The following is a 22,182-nucleotide window of genomic DNA, read 5'->3' on the forward strand; positions in this document are numbered from 1 at the left end:
TTTACAAATTTTAAAAATTAACTTTTTAGAAATATTTTAAATTTATTTTTTTGAATTTGTGCCAATTTTTTCTAGCTTTTTGCATTTTTTTAATAAATTTTGTTAATTTTTAACAGTGTTAAAAAACATTTTTTAATGAATATTTTGAAATTTTGAAAATTATTTGAAATTTTTGTAACCTTTTGTTCTTTGCTTTTTTAAAAAAATCCAAATTTTGCAAATTTTTATAAAAATCTGAAAATAAGGGGAACTTTTTGCAAATTTTAGAAGTTTTATTGTTTTTTTAACTTGTGCAAATTTTTGAAAGTAGAAAATAAAAAGTTATCACATGGACAATTTCATACGTTAAAAGAAAAAAAATCTCTTTAAGATAGTCTTTCACTAGATTTTAACCGTGTATGGAGATTTTTTTTCTTTTTTTACACTTAATTGTCTTTATTGTGAAGATACAGTAGATTTTGTGGCTCCTGATGAACTTTAATCCAGCTGAGCTGAGGAAAAATGGCTCTTATTAAAAGTAAAGGCTGCAGACTCCTGATCTAACAACCTTCTTCAGGTAAAGCACCAGAGTCTCCCACAGAAGTCATGTCATGAACCATGATGCATTGTGCATGCCGAGTCCCTGTAAACTCAGTGTCTGTGTCTGCCTCAACCCCTTTCTATGCCTGGATGTTGATGTTTTGGTTGTTTCAGGATGTTTCTGGGTGGAGAGGAAGTAGAGTGTTGGTGATCACGAGTGGAAGAAGCTAATCAGAGCAGCTACGATAGTGGACGGAGCACGGAGGAAGTGGGTGTCAAAACACGCGCTAAAGTGTCTTCTTGGGAGATAAATCAGGTGCTAATGTGCTCTGCCAGGAGCTTTAATGCAGCTTAGATGCTGTGTTGTGTGGCAAAGTGTGTGTTTGTGCCAAATTGTGTGAAAAAGTGTCCTCTTGAGAGCCAACAGTGCGCTAAAGTGCCCTCATTAGCCAAAACTCAGATTGAGCGCCGTCCTGGGAAACAAAATGAGCATAAAGTCCCTCAAAGTCAAACTCCCACCAAGTGCCCTGCTGGAAACCAAACCATGAGCCACAGCGCCCTCTCTGGAGCCAAAAAGCAGACCTGTAAGTGTCCTGGCCTCCCTGGAAAACGTGTCATTTAGTGCTGTCTTCACTTTTGGGAACATGCTGTGTGTGCCTTTTTATTCTGCTGCCCCTGGCCGTCAAAACTCTGTGTGTGCCACTGGTGGCAACTCAGGCCGGACCAGAACCAGGGAAACATGGAGAGCACTCTCTTACTGCAAACACACACACACACACACACACACCGACACACACACACACACACACACACACACACACACACACACACACACACACACACACACACTCTGAGCCCCATGCTTTGCCTAACTGCTCCCAGAGAAACATCGATCTCTGTCACGTCTGAAATTCAGCTTCACTCTGAGTCAGAGCGAGAATAGACACACAGGCGCACAACTACACACACTAATTCATTCACACAACTTCACACACTAATACATTTACACAGCTACACACACATACACAAATATGTACACACAAATCATTGTCATGAAGCCTCGCTGGCCGATACAAGGCTATTTACTGCTGGGCTGACACACACACACACACACACACACACACACACACACACACACACACACACACACACACACACACACACACACACACACACACACACAGTTGTAAACATGCTTTTTGAGAGCAGCTCCGATGGGGGAGAGGAGGAAGAGGAGGAAACACGAGCAGAAACTGAGACAGAGAAGAATTAGAGATAATAGCTTAGCTGCAGGGTGAATGGTGTGTGTGTGTGTGTGTGTGTGTGTGTGTGTGTGTGTGTGTGTGTGTGTGTGTGTGTGTATGTTGTCAAGGTCAGGGTCCAGTAGTAATTGAGTCCTGTTGTAGTTTTCTCCTGGATTTCTGGCAACATGACAAGAGAACAGAGCTCCATCAACACACACACACACACACACACACACACACACACACACACGCACACACACACACACACACACACACACAAAGAGCCACAGGGTCTTCAACCCTGTGGCTCTTTGACTCCTCTGCAGTGTCTCCTTGTTGCTTTAAAAATAAAATTGAAATAATTTTTTTTTTTTAATTTAATTTTATTTTTTTTGACACTAAATAAAATCCTGCGTTAACATCTAGTTGAACTAAATCTTCATCCCATCTGTCAATAAAGCCTGCCACCGCTCTACTTCACCTCCTACAACATCAACAGCCCACCAACTTTCCATGCACCTGTGGCTAACCTCAAGTTTTACAGCCCTGGGAAGATAACTACATCTACAAAAAGACTCATCTGGAAGAAAACACTGATTTTAATTCTGTGTGGATGGATTCATTTAATTGACAAGTCACATAAGTATTTATATCTGATATGTGGCGAGACAAGAGCAGACAGCAAAAAATGATAAGTTGAGCAAAATGATCAGTAAATGTTATCAAATTTAAGTTTGTTTTTTGAAAAATGTGAAATTTTCGCGAATTTATTAAATTTATTTTTTAAACATTTTTTAAGTTTTGAAAAATTTTGACTTTTTTAAAAAATCAAAATTGTGCAAATATTTTAGTATTTTAAAAAAAATGAACTTTTTACAAAATATTTTAAATTTCATTTTTAACATTTGTGCCATTTTTTTTTGGCTTTCTTCATTAATGAAAAAAAAATCAATTTATGTGCATTTTTAACAATTTAAAAAACTTTAAATTGAGATAAATGTTTTAAAAATTTAAAAACTATTCCTTATTTTTGTAACCTATGTATTTTTCAAAAAAAAAATTTAAATAAAGATTTCGTAAATTTTTAACAATCTGAAAATAAGGGAACTTTTTCACAAATATTTGAAATTTTATTTTTCTTTCAACTTGTGGAAATTTATGAAAGTAAAAACATTAGCAAACAACAAAAAAAGATGAGTTAAGAAAAATAATCAGTAAAAAGGATCAAAGTATTTCTCCAAAAAATTGTTTTTTTTTGCAAATTTATTATTTCATTTTAAATCACTCTATTTTTTAAGTTTTGAAAAATTTTAACTTTCTTTAAAAATCAGTATTTTGCAAATTTTCTAGAATTGAAAAACAAAATTTACAAATATATCTAATAACATTTTTTAAATATGTGCCAATTTTTGGGGACTTTTTGCATTTTTGAAAAAGAAAATTGTTTATTTTGTACAATTTAAAAAACATGAAAATTTGATAAATATTTTGAAATTAAAAAATATATATATTTCTAATTTTTGTAAGCTATGTTTTTATAAATTTTCAACGATCTAAAAATAAGGAGAATTTTTCACAAATATTTGATATTTCATTTTTCTTTTATCTTGTGCAAATTTCTGAAAGTAAAAACATTAGCAAACAACAAAAAATGATGAGTTAATGAGTCAATAAATGTTATCACATCCAAGCACAGTTTGAAGTTTTTTCGATTTTTTTTTGAAAATTTTGAATTTTAAATGTGTTCAAAATTTTTGCATGTTTTTTTAATTTTCAATATTTTTTAGTTTGAGCATTTTTTTTTTGCCAGGTAAATTTTTTTTTTTTTTTTTAAATTTGCCTTTTTTCACATAATGTTCAATTTTGTTGTTGTTTTTTTAATTTTGTAATTTCAAATGTTTAGTTATATATTTATTAACAAATTCATTAGGTTTAATTTTGGAAAATTTGCAAATCTTTAACAGCAAAATTTTGTTTTTTTTTTTGCATATTTTTTAAATTGTAAAGATAATTGCAAAGATAATTATTTCCTTTATTTTAACGATGTTTAGAGTTTTATACTTTTTGTCTTTACATGAAGATAAAGTAGATTTTGTGAATGAATGACTTAAATCCAGGTGAGCTGAGGAAAAATGGCTCCTATGAAAGTAAAAGTTGCAGACCCCCCACTAGCACGAGAAAACACACACACACTCATGTGTGTACAGTAATGACCCCCCACAGCGCCCATTCATCACCACTTGGCTTTGCTGCTTTGCGAAATAACTAATGAGCCATTACTGTTACCCAGAATGCACTGCTGCTGCCCTCAACCCTTTGGTCTGTTTGCACATGTGTGTAACTCTACATGTGTGTGTTTGTACATGTGTGTGTGTGTGTGTGCACTTTATGGCATTAATCATGATATATTTATGTTAATATTGAGTGTGTGTGTGTGTGTGTGTGTGTGTGTGTGTGTGTTCATTAGTTAGTGAATTGATTTGAGGTAATAATCAGAAGCTGTTCAGTGTTCACATCCCTCACTGTCACTGTTTCCTCCTGATCCATCAGCGCTGTTAGCATGGAGCATTTTCACACACTCACACACACACACACACTCACACACTCTCACACACACATCGTGGTGAAGCTTAACAGTCCAAATCTGCTGCAGTGTAAAGAGTTTGCACAGAGGCCTGGACACGTGAACGTCTCTGTCGCTCCGTCTCCGTTATGGAGCAGATAATCGATCACGGCGCCTCCTGCAGGAGCAGATAACAGGAGCACTAATGATTTCATCTGCAAAAACAGCTGTTGATACACCGCCTCCTGCAGAGCGAGCTTTCTCACTCCAACACACACAGGAACACACACGTCTGCATGTGTTAATCCCAGCTCCTGCAGGATGAGCTGTTTCAGGCTCCAGAGGCAGCTCCAGGTGAGATGTTAGGGCTCGGTGACGTGGAAAGATAACGTAAATAACTCTGTGATGAAGCTGTTTTCATCAGAAAAACTGAACTCATGCAAGAAAAAAACAAAATGAGAGTGAGAAGAGAAACCATGAGACCCTCAGTCACAAACAAAATGATGGAAACAGGAGCTGCTTCTCCGTTCTGTAGCGTCTTGCTCACTCTGCATGCACAGTGACGTGGAGCTACATCTGCAGCTCAATGGGGCGCTTTAATTGGTGCTGGTCCCAGTGCAGCACTGGGCATCGACTCATCGACGGCTGGTTTGTCCTCCCTGTCCCTCCCATGTGCTCTCTTTCAGCCTGGATCTATTCAGCCTTCCTCAGGTGGATTTAACACGACACACTCCACAACAATCAATGAACACGTTAGCAAACCGCTAACTGGCTGGAAGGACAAAAATAATTAGAGCAGATCTGGAAGTGACAACCTCATCGACTGGAACAAGCAGACGAAGTGAGTCCTCCTGGTTTCATCGACTCTGAACTTTGAGGTTTGTTTTGTCACCTTTCAGCAGCTACAGCTGGGACGATGACGTCTGAATCAAAAATCATCTTTTAACTCTTTCCTCCCAGCCCACAAAATGTGACATTTAATGACCAAACCTGTTCTTAGTAGAGCTTGTGAATGTAAAATCCTGACCTAAAACCAGCTGTTTGGAATTTCTGGGGTTTGCTGACGTCAGCAATTCCCCTTTTTGACCAATCAGGAGCAAGTCTGACCTGATTGATCCACCAGAACAGATACCCCCAAACCCCCTCCCCAAAGAGCCATCACTGCTCTGTTTTTGGCTGTAATCAGCCACATAGCTCCATGCTCAAGCTTCCCATCTCTGAAGAAGACAGACTAAGTGTCTAGAGTTCATTTATCAGGAAATGTTCCAGCTACACTCAGTAAAACTGAGCATGTGTGTGCTAGTCACTTCACGGCCGACTGCTTTTCCAACTTTGGACAGTCCAACAGAGGGCTAGCCAATAGACTGGTCCTGAATCCAGGCGCATTACCAACCATCCTCCAACAAACCTGGGACCCTGGAAATGTGAGTATTATAAATGCTGTGTGCTGTGGAGCAGATGGAAGAGCTTTTCCTCAGTGTCCCCCCTGTCTCTGTGTTAGCTTCAGGATGCTAACTTTAGCTGCAGTTAGCCTGTTGTTTTAGCCTGTAATGTTACGGTAAACGAGCTTCTCTGTTTTCTAAACATTGTGCACTCGGAGCTCGTGGCGCCGCTCTCAGTGACGTGGAAGAGCGGGGCGGTATCAGCGGTGGCTCATTTACATATGAAGGCCACGCCCACTAAATCAGAGCGTTCTGAACAGAGGGGCTATGAGAGCCTGGAAACAATGCTGCTGTGCTTGATTTATTGGCTTTTTGGACCAAAACATGTTACTACCATTTCATGAAGACATCAATGATCCAGATTAAACTGCAGGAAAGGAGCAGGAGATGGGAGCTTTAAATGTGTAGTTTGCATTTTTTGCCTGTGTCAAAGAATCAATCCCATTAAACTGTCAAATAACCATAAAAACACAACATTATCAAAAAATCACCTCCCTGGAAGTTATGACAGTGGATGTTTATTCTACTGATGCAGAAATAAGAAGCAGACTGCCTGAAGTTTGTGGTGAAACCTGAAATCAGACGCCAACTCCTGCCTCCAAATCTCTGTGTGCAAACTGTGGAGCATGTGCAGAACGCCTCGAGTCAGATTAAGGCGTGGAGTTTATCAAAGCGATCCAAATAATCAAACAGCAGACTTCATGAGCAAACAGATTTTATGACGGACTCCAACATTTTAAATCGTTCACCTTCAGGGACCTTTGGGTGCAAAACGATGCCACAGAAACTTAAATCAGACCCAGATATTAAACACATCCTCTGTCTCTGAATCTCTAAAGTCCATTTTTTTCAGCTCTGACTCTGTTCAGGTGGATCAGGTGAAGAAGTGTGTGTGTGTGTGTGTAAGTATTTCACCATCTCCACCTTTAGCTCAGGGACCTGCTCTCTGCTGTCAGTGTCAGTGTCAGCGTTGGTCGTGTTACAGTGAAATCCCAGGAGAAAATAAAAAACACATAAAAAAAGAGGAAGAGGAGAAACTCACCACTAGTCTCTGGTGCTCCTTCTTCAAATCTGGATCCACATAGAGCTCCTTACTCAGCTGCAGGCTGCACACACACACACACACACACACACACACACACACACACACACACACAGAGGAAGACAGAGGGAAGAAGAGATGAGAGGTGACGATTAATAGAGTCAGCTTCAAAACTCTGCAAACCTCCACAGGCACCGAGCAAAAACAGGGGTACAGGTCTGAGATCAGGTCTGGGATCAGGACTCATTTGTAAAGGTGTCGGTTAATTAGGAGAGATCATCCTCTGGGAGAGTTCAGAGAGTAAACACAGATAAACTGAAGTGTGTGTGTGTGTGTGAGTGTGTGTGATAACGTATGAAAGGAATCAGAGAGGAGGATACTTCAGGTTTATTCCAGCTTTATATTGAATATTGAATTTTGCTCAGAGTGAGTCATCGTCTGCAGATCAGGAGGAGTTTACTCTCTGACCACAGAGTCATAAAAACGCCCCAACATGATGAAACTCTGCTTTAAGACGTGTTAAACCTGAGGGAGTCTAAACCCAAGGGTCTTCAACCTGTGGCTCTGGACCCTCATGTGGCCCTTTGACTCCTCTGCAGTGTCTCCTTGTAGCTTTAAAAAAATATTATTGAAATAAAGAATAATTATTTTTCTTCCAGAGGGTATTGATGATTAAAGACACTGACACTAAATAAAATCCTGCGTTAACATTTAGTTGAACTAAATCTTCATCCCATCTGTCAATAAAGCCTGCCACCGCTCTACTTCACCTCCTACAACATCAACAGCCCACCAACTTTCTTCAGCTTTATATACATGCATGATGTGTGGGAAGACATGAGCAAACAACAAAAAATGATGAAATGAACAACTAAGTCAATCTCTTATCACATTCATTTACAATTTGATTTTTTGTTTTTTTTTTCAAATTTTGAAATTTAAAATTTGTTCAAAATTTTTGCACATTTTTAAAGTTTCAATATATTTTTTTAATTTTAGCATTTTTTTTTTGTTTTGGCAATTTTGAAAAATTTATTTTTTAAATTTGCATTTTTTTAACATTTCTATAAATTTTGAATTTTTTAATATACATGATTGATATATGGCAAGAAATAAGCAAACAACAAAAAATGATGAGTTGAGCGATATTACAATATGTGTTATCATATTCAAGTAAAATGTACAGTTTTTTAAACATTTAAGAAATTTTAAAATTAGTAAAATTTTGGCATTTTTTAAATCAAATTTTGCACGTTTTTAACAATTTTTTTAAAATGACGTTATCATATTTTTTAAAAAAAATATTTGCAACATTTTTTTAGCTTTTTTGCATTTTTTGAAAAAAATCAAATTTAATTTTTTTTTTTACAATTATAAAAAACTTTTTAGAAGTTTTAAAAATTATTTAAAATTTTTGTTAACTTTTTAAAAAGTTTTTGCATGCAAAAAAAAATTCCAAATTTCAAAATGCCAAAAACATAAGAAATGGTTGTAAATTTTTTAACAAGCTGAAAATGAGGGGAAATTTTTGCTAATAATAAAAAAAATATTTTTCTTTTAATTTGTGCAAATTTTTGTAATTAAAAAGAAAACAAGTCATCACATGGACAATTTCATAAATTATATTAAAAAAGCCTTTCAATTAAGATAATTATTCACTAGATTTTAACTGTGTAAAGATTGTATAGAGATTTTTTTTCTTTTACACTTAATTGTTTTTATTGTGAAGATAAAGTAGATTTTGTGGCTCCTGAATGACTTTAATCCAGGTGAGCTGAGGTTAAATAGCTCCTAGTAAAGTAAAGGTTGCAGACCCCAGGTTAGGACCAGTCTCCTCAGGTGAGACACAAGAGTCTCCCAGAGCAGCTGTCTCCTCCCCCTCCCACAGCTGTGCCTGCAGATCCATATAAACCATGACACATGGTGCATACCAATACAGACTGAGCTCATTTCACAGCCTCTCTGTGTGCTCCAACAAAAACCATCTTCAGCCTCAGCAACATAAACCATGCCCCTCTTTAAACCCCCTGAGCTCGTGTTTGGGGAGATGTGTCTGTGTTTGGCTGTAGAGGAGGAGTTAGAGAGTGATATAAGGCAGGAGGACGCTGGAAAGAGGAGCAGAAATTGGCTTTTTGTCTTCAAGGACAGAAACTGCATGGAGGAGCCGTGTTGGTGTGAAGTAAAAACAGATTTTGCAGCAGCTCCACGCTGTTTCTCAACGATCGACTGGGCTCAGATGAAGAAATGAGGCTGAAGAATTGGAAACATTTCTTTTTAAGATATCCTCGATGATTGAGGCCCGCAGTAACTAGAAACAGACCTGTACAAAGGTGAACCCATTAGTTTATCATGTTTATTCTCCTCCAGCTCTGATAATAACACATCTCTGCTGCTAACAGGAAGTGAAATCATCCCGTCCTCCATTATTTACATCCAGCGTCGGCTCTGTCATCCAAACGTTAACGCCTTGTTAATATTACGTGGTCATTTCTCAACACGCACGCTCCATTAAACACGCCATCAGGAGGAAAGGAGACGCTGAGCGCAGCAGAGGATGCAGCCTCTTGTTTGAGGGATAAATAAATCCCTCCTTCCTCCTTCCTCCTCCTCCTCCTCCTCCTCCTCCTCCAGGTGGTCGTGACCTCCATTAGCAGGTCGATGGAGCCCTTTCTCCACTCGGTCAATATCTTTTTATCTGCTGAGAGGGACGCGCGGCGCGGAGACGGACGCAGAGATGACCTCCTGCTCTGAGCGCGCTCTGCAGACCCAGACATTTTAATTACACGATAAAGGAAAATCCACATGAAGAAGCAAAGCATTGGCTCATGGGAAATTGAATAGCGTGCACTTATAAGATCACTGCAGGAGAAATAAAGACATCAACCTAAAGACTTCATACTGAATAAATCTGTTTAATTCTGAGCTCCAGCAGTGAAATAAGTGTTAACGCGTCGCCTGTGATTGGCCGGGACGACTCAACGCTCTCCAAAATGTCACAGATGTGCAGCCTGCAGGTGAGCAGCTGCAGAAATATCACCGCGGTGATAAAAAGTGACCCGGGGTCGCGCTCTGAAACACTTTCTGACGGCTGAATGAGAGACCTTTACAGACGCCTGCTGCAGGAGACTCTGCACCGAGCAGAGAGAATGACTTCTTACCTGCTGGATTTCATCTCATCGATTCGTTTCACGGCGCTTATTGCTCTGAAATACTTCGACCATTTCAGCGAAAGCTTGAGTTTGGTGGAAAGAATTTAAATTGGATGATTAAACGGAGGAGTAAGTCGGTTCAGGGGATATTTCACAGCCACCTTTGGTTCAGAGCTCTCTCTGTAACCGATCCAGGCGGAGAGATTTATTCTCTTCTTCAAAGAAAATTCACAAAGGCAAAAATACCACCGAAGACAAGAAACTACAACATTCAGCTCATTCTTCTCATCTACAAATTAATGTCACCCCGGCTCCCTACTTACCGTGAGTGAGGAGGAAACACAGTGGATATGAAACCTGCTGAACGTTAAGATGATGTGCAGGGGCAGCAGCTGTCTGTGCTCCTCATGGCACAGACTGCCTGTCCGTACTCCTAATGACAGTAGTCCCCAACCTTTTTTGTGCCACGGACCGGTTTGATGTCAAACAATTTATTCATGGACCAGTTCTTCTTCTTCTGTCTCTTTTACCTGAAGAAACTTTCCAAAGATGTTTTTTATTTTTTTTCAGAATCAGATAATCAATCAAACTGAAAAAATGTAGGTGAAGTATTTTTTATGTGCGGCCCGGTACCAATTGATTCATAGACCGGTACTGGCCCGTGGCCTGGGGGTTGGGGACCAGTGCCTTATGACACAGACCAGCTGCCTGTGCTCCTCATGGCATGGGCCTATGTACCAAATGTTTCTAACAGTAAGTTTAATCTGTCACATTAATAAATAAAATGTGCTAATGAATGAGGGTTAGGATAGACAGCTTAACTGTGCCATGTGGCGCACAGACAGCTGTTCTTTACCATGTGGTGTACATACAATCAGTCTGATTTTTATAGAGCACAGACAGATAGGTGATCTGTACCATGTGTAGCACAGACAGCCAGCCCGTGTCATGTGGAGCATCGATAGCCATTCGTGCTATATGGGAGACAGACAGCGTACCTGTCCCATGTGTTGCACAGACAGCTGGTCTGCGCCATGTGCAGCACAGACAACCAGTCCATGGCATGTGGAGCACAGAAAGCCAGTGCGTGCCATGTGTAGCATAGACAGCCAGCCTGTGTCATGTGGAGCACAGACATCCAGTGCGTGCCATGTGTAGCATTGAAAGCCGGTCTGTGCTATATGGAACACAGGCTGCCTATCTGTCCCATGTAGGGCTGAACGATTTTTAAGAAAAGATTGAATTGCGATTTTTCTGGCAGATATTGTGATTTCAATTTGATTCACGATTTTCTTCAAATCAAGCTTTGGGATTTTCACATGTAGGGCTGAACGATTTTAGAAAATGATCTAATTTTTCTGGGAGATATTGCAATTCACGATTTTTTAATCATCAATAGTGATGATAAATAATCTGTTTTCATCAACTTCTACTCCTAAACAGAGGCTTTGTGTTGTTGACCTGCTTACCAGCACTTCTAACATATAGATTGTCTACGAATTTGTAAAACAGAATGTGTATAATACTTGACAAAACAGATCCTGAGTCAGTCAGGAGCGCTGCAAAAAATTGCGGCTTTGGCGATCTCAAAATTGTAATGTCTAAAGTTGCGATTTCGATCTGAAAATGATAAATTGTTCAGCCCTAGTCCCATGTGTTGAACATGCAGCTGGTCTGTGCCATGTGTAGCACAGACGGCCAGTCCATGGCACATGGAGCACAGTAAGCCAGTGTGTGCCATGTGTAGCACAGACAGCCGGTCCGTTTCATGTGGAACACAGACATCCTATTTGCCCCATGTGACAGCTGGTCTGGACCATGTGGAGCACAGATAGCTGCTATGTGCCAGCTGGAGCACAGACAGTCTGTGCCCCCTACAGTGTAACATGTCAGTGTACAGCAGGGTCTCATATCCACAGTGTTTCCTCCTCACTCACGGCTACAAAACACCATCACAATAAAAATAACTTGGATGTAAAACAACAGTAATTTACTGTTATTTCACATTCATATACTGTTATTCAGTACACAGTAATATATTATATAAATAAGTCATAAATAACAGGAAGTTCCTGTTTTTTTACAGTGATTTTTTTACAGTGTAGTCTTAAAGTCAAACAGTGTAAAATGTTCCTGTTCCTTTGAACAAAGAGGTGTTGTTCTGGTTTGTTGCAGCTCTTATCATCTCTAAACAAACCGGTGTGAAGTGTTAGCGTCAGCGCTGTAAAGTTATTAATATTTGAACAGTAATAAAAGATAAAAATGGTGTTAAAGCTCATTTTCTCTTTCTCACAGTGAGGAACAACATCTGTGATTAAATTTTCATGTTTGCACAAAAGGAAACTGGAACGAGTTTGAGCCCATTGTTGAGAGAAAGTGTCACAACGCGCGGCGGTAATGTGATTTATTTCTGCGGTGCAGTGGGTTGTTAACAGTGAAATGAGTCAGGAGAGGAGCAGAACTCATTTTCTCTGCAGATTGTTCCACCTCTCCTCGCCGCCCTCGCATCATCATGCTCTCCACAATCACACACAAATAAACTCTCTTCAGGCGCCGAGGCCTCCTCTTATTGAAATATAAAGTCATTTCCTCTGGAGATGCTCGGAGAAAAAGAGCCGCGCTGCTGCCGCGGTGACCGACGCCGAGCTGAGCGAGGACGTGAGCGATTCGTCCTTGAGGGACATCTCGTCCGGGCGGCGAGAAACCTGACGGGCTCGACCTTTAGAGGAACTCTGGGGCGTGTCAGAGGAGGTGAAAGAAGAGATGAAAACATCCCCACAGAGGTTTGATGTCTTTCTTTACGTCATGTACGAGCGTTCAGAGAGGAAGAGGCTCTGCAGGTCTAAAGAGAAGAGCGTTAAAACTTCAGCGTCTGCGCTCGCTAACAAACGCTGCTGTCAACCTTCAGCTCAAATCGGAAGAGGAGGAAAAAAAACATAAACGCTCTTTAAAACAGCTCTTCAGTGACACATTTAGACGCTGAGAGAAGAGACGGGGAGATTATTTCATCCCCTACAGCTCAGTGAAGCAACGAGCTGAAAAAAAATACTTCTATCCGTTAGCTTTCAAGACGTCAAAGCTACGAGTTAGCCAGGATGCTAAAGGCCCTTAGCTTCACATCTTTGCCCCTTGTGAAGTCAACCTTAAGTTTGTTTGTCTTTTTCTGATGCTACTGACAGGTTTTAAAGTTTAAAGAGGGGTATTGTGCTTTTTTCCAGTCTTTATTTTGTCCCTCTGGTGCCCCCGTAGTATCTTGACATGATTCCCTGATCCAAAAATATAATAATAATAATAATAATAATAAATTTTATTTGTAGAGCACTTTTCATCAAAGCGATCTCAAAGTGCGACAATAAAACAAGGTTAAAAACAACAAGATTACAAAGAGGTTAAATGCCTTCAGTGAAAGCTTTTTTAAAAAGAAAGGTTTTTAGGCCCTTCTTAAAAGAGTCTGTTGTTTGTGGAGCCCTCAGGTGTTCAGGGAGGGCATTCCACAAGCGAGGAGCGGCTGAGCTAAATGCCTGATCACCCATTGTACACAGTTTAGTCCTGGGGGGCAGAAGGAGGTAGTTGTTACCAGAGCGGAGGCGTGATGAGGTTTGTGGTTTGAGAAGTTCTTTTAGGTATGGGGGAGCGTTTCCATGGATGCAGTGGTGGGTTAGGAGGGAGAGTTTGTATTGAATCCTAAATGAGACCGGAAGCCAGTGGAGAGAGTGAAGGATGGGTGTTATATGGTCGTACTTCCGCACCCTCATCAGGATCCTAGCGGCGCTGTTTTGGATGTACTGGAGTTTTTGTAGGCCCTTGCTAGGAGTCCCGATGAGGAGTGCGTTGCAGTAGTCAAGCCTTGAGGAGACAAAGGCGTGGACCAGTTTTTCCGCATCTGAAAGACTGAGTAGAGGACGGAGTTTTGCAATGTTTCTGAGGAAGTGAAAGGAGGTCTTATGGATGTGTTTTATGTGAGTGTGGAAGGTAAGGTGGCTGTCGAACCTTACACCCAGGTTGGTGACTGTTGATGAAAGAGGAATGTGCTGACCAGAGAAGTTAATGTGGGTAATGCTGGATGACTGGACCTGGTGCGGTGTGCCAACTAAAATGGCTTCAGTTTTGGAGCTGTTTAACTGCAGGAAGTTGTTTGACATCCACGCCTTTATCTCCTCAAGGCAGGTGCTCAGAGCCAATAATGATGATGAAGATGATGATGATGATAGTGGGGCTGCAGATGAAAAAGGGTCTGTCTTAATGTAGAGTTGTGTATCATCAGCATAGCAGTGGAATGATACTCCATGGCGGCTGATGATACTTCCAAGTGGAAGGGTGTATAGGATGAAAAGGGTGGGGCCAAGAATTGACCCTTGAGGGACACCACAGGTGACGGTGTGTGTCTCAGATTTATATCCCTTTGCTCCTCTCTCTGATGTTTTATAAACCCTTATTTCAGCCTTTATTTGAATAGCTACTGTCTCTTTAAGGACTCGCTCCACAAACTAGCTTCACTCTGATTGGCCAGGCTTTTGGAAGCCTATCAGGGGGTGGAGCTATTGGTAAACCTCGGTGATTTAGGCCCACGCCTTCAACAAGTCATGACAGTTTTGGAGATAAATCTAACACGATGATTTCATCTTTTTTAGCAAGTCTGGTGCAATATTGCACCAGACTTGCTTTACAAAAAAAAGACAACATATTAGGGGAATTAGTGCATACTCATACTTAAATATTCAGTTCAATTAATTTTTTCATAAACAAAAAACAACAAAACTTTTCTTTTCAACCTGATTTAATAATCCATTAACAGTCCATCCAATCAGATTCAGTTAAACCACCGTAGGAGATGATGATATATGACCTGAACGTAGTGTTATTTAGAGAATCTGTTATTCGCTCCATACCTAAAAGATTGAAAAACTCAGATATTCAAGTTTCTATTCAGAAACATTTTGGTTTTTGAATTTTCCAGTTTGACAGAGTTATTCTTTTGGCAGCTAAGAAGGTTAAACCAGCTGTCTTCATTTCTTGTCGTGTTTTTAATTGTTCAGCCCTGTGACCCAACAGACAAACAGACAGACATGGGGCAATATTTACATTAATGATCAATGAAATTATTTTACAGACTTCAGTCCAAAATGACTTGACTGTTGGGAAGAACCACAACATATGAATCAAGTTCCCAACTTGTCCACATTTATAACATTTATAACTCCTAAATCAAGTTCCCATTGGTCAGAGTACCCCCTCTTTAAAATCCTTGTTGCTGCATGATGTGAGTGCTGGCGCCAAGGTTTACCAGTTTCTGTGCTGCAGCTTCAGACTGTTGGTACAGGCAGGGGCGTATTTAGTGGTTTGGGGGCCCAGGGCAAACCCAGTCAATGGGGCCCTCCATGTGCTTGTAACTCCTCTTCCTCAGAGCTAGACTGGCCTTCCCTGGGTCCACTGTCTCTTTCCCAGAATCAAGGCATGACACAGTGCTAATCTTCTACATGGTAACTTAACACAACTAAATGCATTTCCTCAAGTTCTGTTCTTTAGTTTGATTTAGAAAAAAGTGAATCCATCATTTAGTCCACTTTGTCCTGGATTTGAAATCTTTTATGGTCCATTGAAGCTTATTTGTCCCACAGTGGGGAATTTACAGAGTAACAGGAACAAACAAGAAAGTATGAAGTGAAAAACATTACAATAGGTAAATATTGACAAAATAATTTAGTAAAGAAAAAATATGTAAATATCAAGCACAACATCAAACTGGAAAAAAATCTACTGAAAGAGGTGATATTTACAGTTAGCATACTTTTTGGTGCTATTATTTTAAAGTGAATGTATTTTTATTTGACCCCCTGTCCAGTGAGTTATGTTTCCAAAAAAGAGATTTATACAATAATGTTTATCACCAACTCAAAAAGTTTGATTCAGAGAAAATGATCCTGTTTCCTGGGCTAGATAAAGTCCTTAAAATCCTAAAAGTCTGATATGTTTATCTCAGATCTCAGAGCAACATTGGTTTTATTTCACACTCGATTGAAAATAAGAAAAAAATGTGAAAAAGTGTTTTTTACCACTTTCTTCCTGAATCAAATGTTCAGATGTGTTGTAACATGGAATAGCCCATTGAATAAGAAGGGAGGGGGAGGAGCCAAAACCATCATCACAGATTAAGACTTTGATGGATTTTGAAGCATGTGAAGTAAGATTTAGAAAAAAGAAATGCTTTCAGTTGAAGAGAACTTCATAAATCAGTTTTTAAGAGATGCTTTGGGGGCCCCTGGGAATCTTGGGGGGGCCTGTGTTTGCCTAATTGTAGCTACGCCCCTGGTTACAGGAGGAGAAGGGTCACTTTGTCTGCACACGTCTCGTCATGAGGACTGAGGTTATTAAACTCTCCACCGTCGCTCAGATCTGGTCTTTAATGCAGGTCCATCTGGACTCCTTCACTCTCGGAGCAGTGAAGTGAGCAGAGCTGGTGTTAAAACCCAAACTGTGAGTGTGTTGACTCTCAGACTTTGACGGCCTTTTGATTTCTCCTCTCCTCCTCAGACTAACGTGATGTGAGGAGGGAAACTCTCGGACTGAGCTCGGCATCTCATCCTCCTCCTCATGGACTGGACTCTGAGATCTTCCTTCGTTCCTCGGCTCGGTTCAGACACGTCTCTGCTCCATGAACTGTATCTGGAGCGTTTTACAAAGCGAGTCTTTCCGCGCTGCGTAAACCCCTCATATAAATGTATGCATGCTCTGTATGGAGTCATCTATCTCTGTGCCTGTCTGTCTAAAGCTCGTCGACACGAGAGATCCCATCGCTCCTCTTACAGATGACATGATTCTATTATTTACCCGTCCGTATATCTGCAGACAGGATTTGCATTTAAATGAAAGCAGCAGTTTTGAAGGCTTCGACGTCTCGCTTTAACAGCCCCACACCGTCTGTGGAGAGGATGACTCTGTTCTCTCAGCTAACAAGTCACTTATAAACGAACACAGGCTGCTAACACACTGATTTATCTGCTCACTGCTCAACGTTTTTTTTCTTTTCTTCTTCGCTTTAAGTTCATAAAATCTGCATCACAGCACATCCAGCATCAGTTTGCCTCTTTTCTCTTTACATTTATGGTTTTATATGATTGTAAAAGCCATGGAGACAAACCATGGGTATGTTGCTTTAACGGCTGAATACCCCTCTTTAAAATCAATATTAAAGAGGGGGTATTCTGCTTTCCCATATTTTAAAATTGGACATAAAGTCACAATGCTGGATGTTCAGACTGAGCATGTGCAGATTTTAAAACTGGTACACACATTTATATGTTGTAGAAATCTCTGAATCTGTCTGTAAATGGATCAAAACGACCCACGAGTCTTAAAGAGACAGTAGCTAAAATGAAGTGTGAGGCTGAAATGAGGGTTTAATGAGACACAAGAGAGAAAAACAGAATTTTTTTCAGCTGTAACATATGCAAAGCAGTTTGAACCACTTACGATTTTGGGGGTGCCGATTTGATCTATTTTGCCACTCTTTAAATTTTACGATTTCTCCATTTTTGTAGTTTGCTTTTTCAACACCAGATCATGTGAAAAAGTTAAATGATGCTGATAATGTCTACAGACTCTATCATGAGCCATATTTCCCCATTAAATGCACATCACGTGAGTAAGAGAGAAATATTCGCCCTCTACTGGAGAAAAGTGGGAACTTTTTTGCCAATCCAGTTTATAAAGTTTATAAAGTCCAGTTTATAAATCCAGTTGCTTGGCGCCGCCCCATTGGCTATGGCAACCTTTTGCAGCAGCTCTTTCTTCTTTGTCTGTTTCTTGTAATTTTTTCGTCTCTATTTCGTCATCTTTGTATTTGGAGTGGATCATTACTTTGTTTGGATCATTTGTTGGTCATGGACACCAAACTTTTTGTGTCTTCACTGATATTTTTACTATTTTTTCTCCTGTGTTTGTCTGGAGATCCTACATGTGACCATGGCTGCATTGTTTACATGTGAACTCAGCTGTTAGCAGCCAGTAGCATGTCAATGCTAACTGGTGCTAGGCCAGATGTTTCCCTCAAGGTGAGGAGAAGGAGGTGAGGACGACGTGCTGGTTCTCAGGTGTGAGCTAAGAAGTGACGACATGGACCTGGTAAACCAGGTTGAAAGAGTGCCCGCCCGTGTGCAACGCTCCGGGAAAAACAGCGAATGCACCCTTAAACAAAAAGGGACATTCTGATTGGTCAATACTACACAGCCTCCACAAATCATTCGAGAGCAGACAGAGATCTGTGAGCACAGGAAATCTGAGCAATGAAATACTGCTCTCAAATCATTAAAAATGCTTTCGATTAAAGATAGGATATTCATTCCATATGAATTGCTGTAACAAGTAAAACAAACAAGTTTCTGAAGCAGAAAAGCAGAGTTTGATTTCACACGTTAGCGTAGTTTGAGAAACGATGCTGTGTCTGAGCAGCTTCTGTCAGAGTAAAAGTTAGAAACAAGGATTCACCACCCAGGAAGGAAAAACTGGTCCAGTTGACCCCCAGAGACTCTCCAGGAGCTGAGAATAAACCCAGCTTCAGTCTGAGAGAGTTTGGATTTAAGGACCAACATGATGACACTGCTGCTCCAGGCGACAGCGTGTCACAGCTGCAGAAACTCAAACCAACAAAAACAGAAACACCAACAACCCCCGAGTCCAGACTGAACAGACTCTGAGACCTGGACCTGTCAGAGAGAAGATGTGAGGATGCAAACGCCTCCTCAAACATCCCCCCGCTGCACATCCTTTAAAGAGTGAATGCATTTTATTTCAGCAGTGTGTATAGGCTAACGCTAAAGAGCTAAAATTATAATGAGAGAATACAAGAAAATTATCATCACAGAGCACGAAGGTGTTTATTTATATGTGTGTGTGTTTGTTTGTGTGCTTCATCGAGTTTTCACAGCTCGTCACACTCCTGCAGACGCAGCAGCAGCAGCAGCAGCAGCAGCAGCAGCAGCAGCAGCAGCAGCAGCAGCAGCGGCGCCCAGAGACAAACCTCAGGCCCAACACACAGACGACTTCCTCCATGCATTAGCATTTTAAGCAGCGTCTCACATAAAAAGATTAATTTGGAGCTTTTACAAATTCACCCTCTCTCACACACACACACACACACACACACACACACACACACACACACACATACACACACACACACACACACACACACACACACACACACACATAAGAATCACCCAGACGACTAAAACTTTCACCCAACTCACGCACAGCAGCTCCAAACTGCTTCACACGCTTTTATCTCTGAGGAAGGAAAAAGTGTTTACTGCAAATTAAAGAGTCTGTGAGGAGGGTCAGGTTAAAGTGGACTACAGCGCCACCTTCTGCTCACTGTGGAGAAGATGTGACACTGAACTAGGCAAGGCTATATTTCTCTCTCCTCACAGCGCGGTGCTCTGAGACGTGTCTGTAACGTGTAACTTTAGTGAATCCTGGTTCTGTCCTACCAGAGCTCATCTACCAACTCCAACCTCACCAAGCAGAGCTAACGTAACCTGGCTCTTCATTTTATTGATAGACTCTCAAGTTTGAACAGACCACTGCAGAATAACTGCTGACTGTGGGTTGGAGGCAACATTAGCACAAACACATTAACCTGGGTTAAGCATTTAGTTTGTGTTTTAGCCTTTGGCACATGATTTTTCCCTGGGCTTATTTCTCAGCCTTTAGTTCATGTTGTAGATTTTAGCTTGAGATTTTGTAATTAGCTCATTGTTTAGCCTTTAGCCCATGTTTTGGCCTTTAGCACATGTTATGCCCCTGAGCTTATTTCTTAGCCTTAAGCTAGTATTTTAGTCTTTAGCTTGTGTTGAAGCCTTTAGCTTGTGTTGAAGCCTTTAGCTTGTGGTGTAGCCTTTAGCTTGTGTTGTAGCCTTTAGCTTGTTTTATAGCCCTTAGCTTATATCACAGCCTTTAGCTCATGTTTAAGACTTAAGCTTAAGTCTTAGACCTTAGCTAATGTTTTTGTCCTTCGCTCATGTTTTAGCTTTTAGGTTGTGTTTTAACCTTTAGTTCTTGTTTAGCCATTAGCCTATGTTTTAGCTTTTAGCTCATGTTTTGGTCTTTAGCTTTGGTTTTTGACTTTGTCACATGATTTTTTCCCTGAGCTTATTTCTCAGCCTTAAGCTTGAGTCTTAGCCATTAGCTTGTGTTTTAGCCCAGAACTTGTGTTTTAGCCTTTAACACATATTTTAATTTTAGCTTGAGTTTTAGCCTTAAGCTCATTGTCAAGCCTTTAGCTCATGTTTTATTTTATTATTTTTATCTGGAAAGCACTTTGGTCACCTTGAGTGTTGTAAAGTGCTCTATAAATAAATTTTGATTGATTGATTGATTGATTGATGTTTAATACTTCAGCTTAAGTCTCACACTTTAGCGCATGTTTTTGTCCTTAGCCTGCAATTTAGCCTTTAGGTTGTGTTTTAACCTTTAGCTCTTGTTTAGCCCTTAGCTCATGTTTTAGCATTTAGTTTGTGTTTCAGATTTCAATTTTTCTTTTAGCCTTTAGCTTATATTTTAGCCCTTATCTTATGTCTCAGTCTTAGCTCCTGTTTTAGCCTTTGGCTTGTGTGTTAGCCTTTTACTCGTGTTTTAGCCTTTAGCTTGTGCTCTATCTCTCTCCTGTTTCTCTTTCTTCTGCTCTTCTGTCCTTTTTCTGTCTGACAGTTAGGCTCCAGTGTCCACCATCACTACAAAATTAATCACAGAAATCATTTTCAGCAGAGAAAAACACAGATCTCTCTTCTCTCTGATAAACTTCATCAGCTGGTGTGGTGTTGCCATGGAGACTTAGACGTGCTGTGAATCGATCTGGTCCTGCTCGACCCGATCAGAAAGCTAAGAGGTAGGATTTAAGAATAATCTTTATTGTCGCTGATAATCTCATGAATCAGAGAAACTTCAGGGCCGTGAAGTCTGGGCAAACACCAAACAGCAGCTTCTCACTCTGACACCAACAGATCTGCAGCTTTAAATCAAACCAAAGCTCCGTCTCCTCTGGAGGGACGCCCACTTTTCTTCTGACGGCCAAGAACTGATTCTGCGATGATGGAAATCGTTCTTCAATCAGCTGCAGGCGTCAGAAACAGCTCCGACTCCTCAGAGAGGATTGAGTTCATGTCTGAGCTGCTGCTGACCAATCAGGAGCAGACTGAGTTCTCCTGTCTGAGGCACTTCAGCGTTATTATGGTGAAAACACTGACACACACACACACACACACCCCTCTGTGACCTCTCTGCAGCAGCGTGTAACAGTCTTTCTGTGTTGTAGTTTCATCATGCTCACCTGTCTCTGCAGCTCTTCACAAACCAACACTTTCCTGGATAATTCCTCACCTGAAGGGATGAAAGTGAAGAGTTTTCTCCGTCTGCAGCTTTTATTGGATAATTCTTTATTAACCATCACTAAACTCACTCATTACTTCCTGAACGGCTCCTCTGGGAAAACCTTTGAAGTCCACAACATATGAAACAAACGACTCTGAACTGTGTTTCCCATCAGGAGAGTAATAGTAGTTTCATCTGTATTAAAGCTCTAATTAACTGAGCTGTTCCCTCGTCAGCCACAACAACAACAACAACAACAACAACAACAACAACACGTCTGTAAACCTGTAAATCTACACAAGACACAGACTCACAGGAAACAGCTGATAGAAGAGTCCAGACAGGAAGCTGATAATCTGACATCCTGAAACTCTCCATGTTCATCCTCATTCAGATCCATGGGCAACGGTTTTCAACCTGTGGCTCTGGACCCTCATGTGGCCCTTTGACCCCTTTGCAGTGGCTCCTTGTAGCTTTAAAAAATATATATTTTTGAAATAAAGAATAGTTATTTTTCTTCCAGAGGGTATTGATGATTAAAGACACTGACACTAAATAAAATTCTGCGTTAACATTTAGTTGAACTAAATCTTCATCCCATCTGTCAGTGAAGCTTTTAAACTTTTTGGGGATTTTTGCACATTTATAAATTTCATTTTTTTATAAATATATTTTTTTAATTAAGAAAAAAATACAATATTTTTTTGAAGATTTTGGAATTTTTTAGAAAAAGTTTTAAAATTTCAGCTTTTTGAAATTGTGTGTATTTTGCAATTCCTTATATTCCAATTTTTTTTTAAGCAATTTAGCAAATTTGATATTTCTAATTCTTTTTTCAAACATATGAAATTATTGAAAT

At 40.1% G+C, this 22,182-nt stretch overlaps 1 protein-coding gene across 1 annotated transcript in view; it reads right to left on the reverse strand.

The window, feature by feature from the left end:
* slc8a2b (solute carrier family 8 member 2b) overlaps nt 1-22,182 on the reverse strand; it is a 204,986-nt gene that overhangs the window by 65,640 nt on the left and 117,164 nt on the right. Inside the window, exon 4 of the mRNA XM_074679096.1 lies at nt 6,811-6,874. The gene's annotated coding sequence lies outside the window, so the exon portion shown is untranslated. The remainder of the gene's footprint in view (nt 1-6,810; nt 6,875-22,182) is intronic.

Source organism: Halichoeres trimaculatus, unplaced genomic scaffold, assembly GCF_033239565.1.
Source record: "Halichoeres trimaculatus isolate MK-OKI-2021-1 unplaced genomic scaffold, fHalTri1.1 fHalTri1_scaffold_9, whole genome shotgun sequence".
In the NCBI taxonomy this organism is placed as follows: domain Eukaryota; kingdom Metazoa; phylum Chordata; class Actinopteri; order Labriformes; family Labridae; genus Halichoeres; species Halichoeres trimaculatus.